Raw genomic sequence first — 6,947 nt, 5'->3', positions numbered from 1 at the left:
GGTCAGGAGGGCATATGGGAGGCAATCACAGTAGTTTGTTTTGGCTCCCTCGCCCCCACACCAAGTCCTCGGCTGTGTAGGAGCAATGCCGCCACCTTGCCTGCTTGCTGCCTGGGAAACAAACACATCCTCAATCACCCAGAGGCCCTGTATCCGCCAAGGCCACACCAGTTGAGCCCTGTCTGACAAGCTCAGGCCACAAAAGCTGATGAACTCAGGCCGTACAAGTCAAGCTCTGTCTACTGAACCCAGGCCACATTAGCGGCAGCCAGACAGTCAAATCCAGGTCGCACTAGTTGAGTACCCTTTGTTGAAACAGTGCCAGCGAGGACATACTCTTCAAACTCAGTGTCTACTCAGCCCAGGCAACTCTAATCAACCCCTGATGCATCAAACCTAGGCCAGGGGAGTCAAACCCTGTCGAGTGAATCCAGGCTGCAAACGTCTACCCCGTGCTGATTGAAATGAAGCCAGAAAAGGCTGATCTTTCTTTGGCTGGGTGAACAGTTCTGTCATTATGTTGGCTAACTGTTGGCTAACAGTGGCATTCTCTGACGTAAGTGCTGCGCAGCTGAGGGCTGGAAGTGAAACGAGATGTAAGACAGAGGAGAAGACGTTTTAAATACGAGTCAGCGGCCAACAGCCATTCAGACCAGAGATGACTTAGATGAATTGCCTTACGCCATCCATCCCTTCTAATCCCCAAAACCAAGACCAATAGCTCCTAAATAATGACTCTATTTTTCTCTCTGTCACTCTGTCTCTCACCAGTTCACCTTCTCAGATATTTTCCTAACCGCTCGCTGCTTTAGCGCACTGTCACCCTCCCTTGTACATGAACAATGTGAGTGACCAGAATCAACAAAATGAACATATTCAAGTCTGAGAATGTGTTTGTCCCACTCTGTCAGTGGTATAATGTCAATGGGAGCCAAGGCGGGGCCTCGAATCTGTGTTATATTGTAAACCACAACATTCTCAGACCCTAAAGAATCTCCGTTTCGAGATACATCTTATTAGCATGGACTGTGTTAACCCCACACACTTATACACCCACCACACCCACCACATTACGCTTTGTCTGTTTCAGGATGTTGAACAATTAACCTCAAGGCTCCGCTCCTTGGGTGATATAAAGAGATTAGTGACCCCAGTGTGATTGTGCGTGATATGACGAGACTTCTGTTAAAGTCCATAAAATCTCGTTGCTCCGAGGAAATGAGTTCACCCAATCTCCAAGGCTCATTGTTCCCATGGTCTCTGGTTCGTGTTTCAAGTCGGAGGGACCTGCGGGCAGGCACAGAGGGGTGATAGACTCGCTGATCTCCACTCAGCCCACTGTGCAGCCAGGCGGCAGCTGGAGCACTGAGCGCATACATGAAGCGCTGAGACCAGTCAGGACTTCCAGGAAGTTCAGCATCAGGGATCAAGTCTGTGTTATTGACTTGGCAAAGACTCCAGCCGGTATGATTCCACCACTCGGGGTTCACCGACAAGTGCACATATGTGTATGTGTGCAGACGAAGGCTCAGGCCTCTGTAGTCCAGATGGGTGGTCAGGCCCTAGATTACTTCTGTTGAACTGAACCCATTTGAACCATTCTCTTTCTCTCATTCTTTCTCTCGGTCTGAAAGACACATACACTGCATGCATCAAACTGACTGCGCTCTCTTATTTTGTCCTTCTTAAGCATGTATCACTGTTATTAGGTTGTTTCAAATCCAACTATAGGTGTTGAACAAGTAACATGGACATGGACCACCCAGTCTGAAGAGAAGATGAGCTTAAATGGAGTAACAGGAGACAGAATACTGAGAATAAACCTCAGAAATACTATACCACAGAAAACAATGTCTGATCGCTCCTTACTGTCTCGGTCAAAACAAACAAATCTGCAACAGTCTGTTTTGTGAAAAAAGGTCCTCTTCTATTGTCAGGATTTCAAATTTATCCTAAATAATGTCATGATAGAGAAGCAGGAGGCATTCAGCTTTTATCAAGCACCAGCAGTGCTGAGGAAACCACTATATGCCAGTACAGTGCTGGTTTTACTGATTGATCCTTTGCGTTCCTCTGAAAGCTGCTGGACGAACACAGAAGCAATAAGATGCTTCACAGAAACCAGACCAGGTCAAGATGTAGACATTTTCAAACAGTGGTGGGTGAACTATTCAGAACTCTAACTATATGATCAGAAACAACCTAAATAAAAAGTGTTATTAGCAAAATATATCCATTGTGCAAAATGTTATTTGATTGTACTGTGTAAAGAATTACTAATATCTTATGTTTAACAAGCATTTTAATGTTGCACTGGATGTAATTGTATCTACTTTATATCCTGTTGGAATATCAAATTTCAAATGTTTTGGATATTTATTTTTTTGTATCCGCAAAGCAGCTTAGTAGTTGTGAAATAAATATCCAAGCGTAAAGAGTGCAATATTTCCATCTAAAATGGGGAGGGGTAAATAGTAAAAACTGTCAAAACTCAACCAGTGGTAAAGTAGAGGTCTTGAGGTCTTTTTAAATCATTTTTAACTAATTTATTTATGTTTTATTCTACTATTATATGTAAACTACACTTAATATTATACTTTTTACATCACAAGATTTATCTGACAGCTGTAGTTATATCGGATAATTTATTGACTTATAAAATAGGATGCATCGTCAGTGGTTTGACAACTAAGTGGCATATTAAGTAGTTAAAATTGGGTCTCTTTTGAGATGTCAAAGTCTCAATAGTGATAATCAAAATCCTAAAATTTAGCGCCTTTATACTTTAAGGATTTCCTTGTAGTACTCGAGGTACATTTTGATGAGAACATCTATGCAATTTTACAGAAGTAACATTTTGAATGCAGGACTTCTATTTTTGACTTAGTATTTTTAGTGTGGTATTCCTGCTTTTAGTAAAGAATCTGAATGCTGCCAACACAGTACTCAAGTAAAGTATTTAAATACAGTCGATCGGTCATAAATGAGATGACATTGACGTTGTCACTGGCTACAAAACTTGTCAACGAAGATCATTTTAAAGAACAAAACTGGACAAAAAAAAATAAGAAAAAAATGCACTGTTATCAAAGTAATTCTCTTTTTTTTTAAAGCCGGAGTGTAGTTCTATGTCAACATGATTAACTGCAGTGCAAACATTGGATTTGATTTGCATCAGTTCTACCTTCTTAATATTAGAAAACCCTTGTTTAATGGTAATGTATGGTGATTTCTTGTAATCTAAGCAACAACAAACGGCCGCTCCACATGTTTTCTCAGTGCACTCCTTCAGTTGTTGCTCCTGGCTCGAAGCCAACAAGTGTATAGATGCGAGTACAGTATACAGTATATACACCAAGGGGCCATATCGGGGTACATTTTCTGCATGTGTGAGTCGTTCTCACGGAGCCATGAACACAGGCATCGAGTGTGTGCGTGCCTTGGAAAAAGAGGGGATGTTAAAGTTTTTTACGTCAGGGTGCCTATGGTACATGGACACACACTGAAACAGACACATGCATGCACATATATGCACACACTTATGGGGTGACAGAGTGCGCTGGCTGAGCTCAGATGAACCAATGGCAACCTGGGGTAGGAGGAATGTGTATGGCGCAAGTCCAAGAGAGGCCGTCAGAATCCTCAGCAGGCAACCCCGGTTGTCTTAGTGAACACAAGTGTGAGTGTGTGGGAGTCTGTGCGTCTGCACAAGAGGCTGGTAGGGGCAGTAATTGTATAACTACGAGTCTGTGTAATTTTACAGACAGTTGGCTGATGAATTGCATAAATGTATGTGACAAAGCTTTCAATTTAAACCTTTTGTTATTTGTCAAGGCAAATTAGTCTATATGAAGCTCACTCTCTCGTTCCTCCTTGCATACAGTCATGCACAGCCTTCCCCTCACTGCACAGCCTCAATGGCCACACAATGATGAGATAAATTTACCTTATCAGCAACATTACTGTGAGATGCCTGATCTAAATTCTTTAACAGCTACAGGATGCAGTGCAGCATCTGCAGGTGGAACATTCCTGTTGCAAATCTGCAGTTACTACAGCCAGCAGGGAGGAGATCTGCCCCTTAGGGATGCTGTAGAGAGGCAGGGACGACACTCACTACACCGCCACTGATCTCAAAAATACAGCATGATGTCATGCAGATTCCAAATGTGGACTGCAGTAGCAGAAACAGGGTCATGTGTGCACTTGACTAATGCACAACTGAACAAGAAAAAAAAAAAAAAAAAAAAAAAAAAAAAGGAGGAGAGAGAGGAGTAAGGAGAGGAAGAAGGAGAGTGAAGGGCTGTTTAAAATATTCAACCCCCCTTCCATTAACTAACCATGTAGGGATGGGAACACGACCTGCACTGTACATCTCAGGAGAGAGAGAGAGAGAGAGAGAGAGAGAGAGAAGAGGGGGAGAGATGGTGCACTGTGGCATCAGACCTCTTTCATCCAGTAGCCCTTAAATCCAGCTCAGCATTTTCTTAGTGATGTCATCTTTTTCACTCTCACTTCACTGTCTTCACTTTATCCCTCACCTCCATCTGCTCGCTCTCTCTCTCTCTCTTTCTCTCTCTCTCTCTCCCTCTCTCTCCTTCCTGCACGCACATGTTCGCCCTCCCTCCTCCCCCCCCCCCCCCCCCCCCCCTCTGCAATTACGTGTTGTGCATTACAGTATACTACGCATCTTGTTCTGCACACATAGAGCCATGCAGAGCTGGACCTGCTACAGTCACCCTGAGTTCAGCTGGGAAGTGTGAGGCTTGTTCCACCACATACCTTCTTGACACTCCAACCACACTGCCTCATCTCAGAGACAAGAAGAACACTGTATAAACAAAGAGGGAAATGGCTGCCAGCTGCATGGACATGGCTGTACAGGGGAGGGAGATGCATTGTGCTTGCAGCTTTTTATTGGGTTTGAAGAGAAGAGAGAGGCAGTGGGAGAACATGGAAGAGGGGAGGGGAGGGTGAGGTGGGCGGCGGTGCGGGAGGGGGGGGGGGGATAGCTCAGGCACTGAAAAGGCCTTTGAAGCTATTCAGCACAAATTTTTTTTTTACAGCAGAGAGGTTGCTGCAGTATATTTACAGTGCAGACAGACTTGGTCACACTGGATTAAAAAAAAATGTATTTCAATGAGGGAAACATTTTCATTTGAACATTTTTCCCTCCGAGTGCGGAGTCTGCACTTAGCTTTGTGACTTACTTTAGGTCCTCTGCAGGAGAATGAACTCTGGCGAAGTCTGATCTGTTCTCACAGGGGCTCCAAACACCCGCTTACATGACCTGTACCTCTTTCTTTAACAAATGCATTGCATCATTGACATTAATCACCTACTTCTTATTAATTAAATACAGTAATTCATCAGACTATAAATTCCTTCAAAAAGCTTTTTCTAGTGGGTTAGGGTTTGATGATTTTAAGATACAGACCATGCCATCGCGATGAATCCATAGAAAATAGAGTCCCTCCCATCCCAGGATCAACTGAGTCTGGTTCAGCACTTACTGTGTATCTAACCTGGAGGACAATCACGTGAATTGAAGAATCAAGGTAGACAATCAATTCAAATTAATTGTTAGATGTTGGAACATTGTTATCTGACTAAGATAATTATTGGGCAGTCATATATGGTGTACCACAAAATACTTAGATCCTGTTTCACAGAAGAGCTCGAAGTCAAAGTGCTGCAACATGAGGACTCGCCTGATAATCCTCAAGTTTGTCAGGATGATGCGCCATTATCTGTCTACCACGTGTGGGAGTGTCTGGGAGGAAAAATTATTCAAAGCTATATAAAAGGCATATATCCTGTTTCAGAAGGTTCTAAAGTTTTAACATGAACATTGCATTTTTAGCCCGTGTTCTTTTCTGGAAGGAAAATTTGTTCTACTCGCATCCAAACACAATTCAAATTTGGCAGATCTTCCACAGCTGTTACCTCCTCAAAATGAAAGTCTATCCCCTCTTTAACATTTTACTGATTTCAGAATTTCGAGCTATAATGTGATCAACATTATCATCATGAATAAATACATTAACTACCCTGAAACTTGTAATTATTCTGAAACCAGTTTGTTTGTCTCACTCCATTGACTTCAGCTCTCCATGTCTTCATCTACTGTTTCAATCATTCTGCACTCAATTATTTTTCTGCTATTTATTAGTTAATTAATTAGTTGTTTACTTGTACTTTTTAAAGGGCTGCAATGACTCAGAGACATTTAGCTGTGTGAGCAGGAGATGAGCTCATTAACAAACTCAATGTGCTTCATGCACAATAAAATTAATCCAATATACTACATATCCACCAATGACAGCAGGCTTTATGCAGAAATCTAATATCCAGAGAAATGATGAGAAATGTTTGCGTTAGGGATGTTCAAATATGTTTATCCGACTTTACGAGGAACAGGGTATCCCCGTGACAAAGAACAAGATGACAACAGGAACAGATTATCGCTTGGCAAACAACAGAGTTTGATTTCCCAACTTTCATGTGGGGTCTGTTCAGACCAGTAGAGAAAAAGCGAGATTGGTCTCCCTGTCAGCTGGTTAAGCAGCTGTTTCTCTAGAGGTCCAGACTGGGCAACAGAAGGAGCAGAGAAAGAGGAAAGTCAAAAGTGAGAACTAGGCTGGGAGAAAAGAAACGGAGAGGCTGTGTAACTGGACGGATTGCTTTATAGCAACGCAGGGGGCGAGTTGTTCCAGGCAGCAGACAATGGACCCACAGGATCAATATTGACATTCTCCTTAGTGATAGATGAGTTGGCTGGGTGAGGTCAGGGACTGGACCTTTGTATTAGCCAGCCAGCATTAGTGGTCACGGCTGGGGGACACTTACAGTAACCTTGGCCTTTCTTCATAATGGAGGGTCTGAGCGAGGCCCAGGAGAGGTCCCTCCCCTTTATGGGCTTTATTACCGTAAGAGAGCTCAGTCCT

The sequence above is a fragment of the Embiotoca jacksoni genome, unplaced genomic scaffold (assembly GCF_022577435.1).
Source record: "Embiotoca jacksoni isolate LCO1_2020_lvr unplaced genomic scaffold, fEmbJac1.0.p SCAF_3, whole genome shotgun sequence".
Classification (NCBI taxonomy): Eukaryota; Metazoa; Chordata; class Actinopteri; family Embiotocidae; genus Embiotoca; species Embiotoca jacksoni.
Note: the sequence above shows the minus strand (reverse complement) of the source record.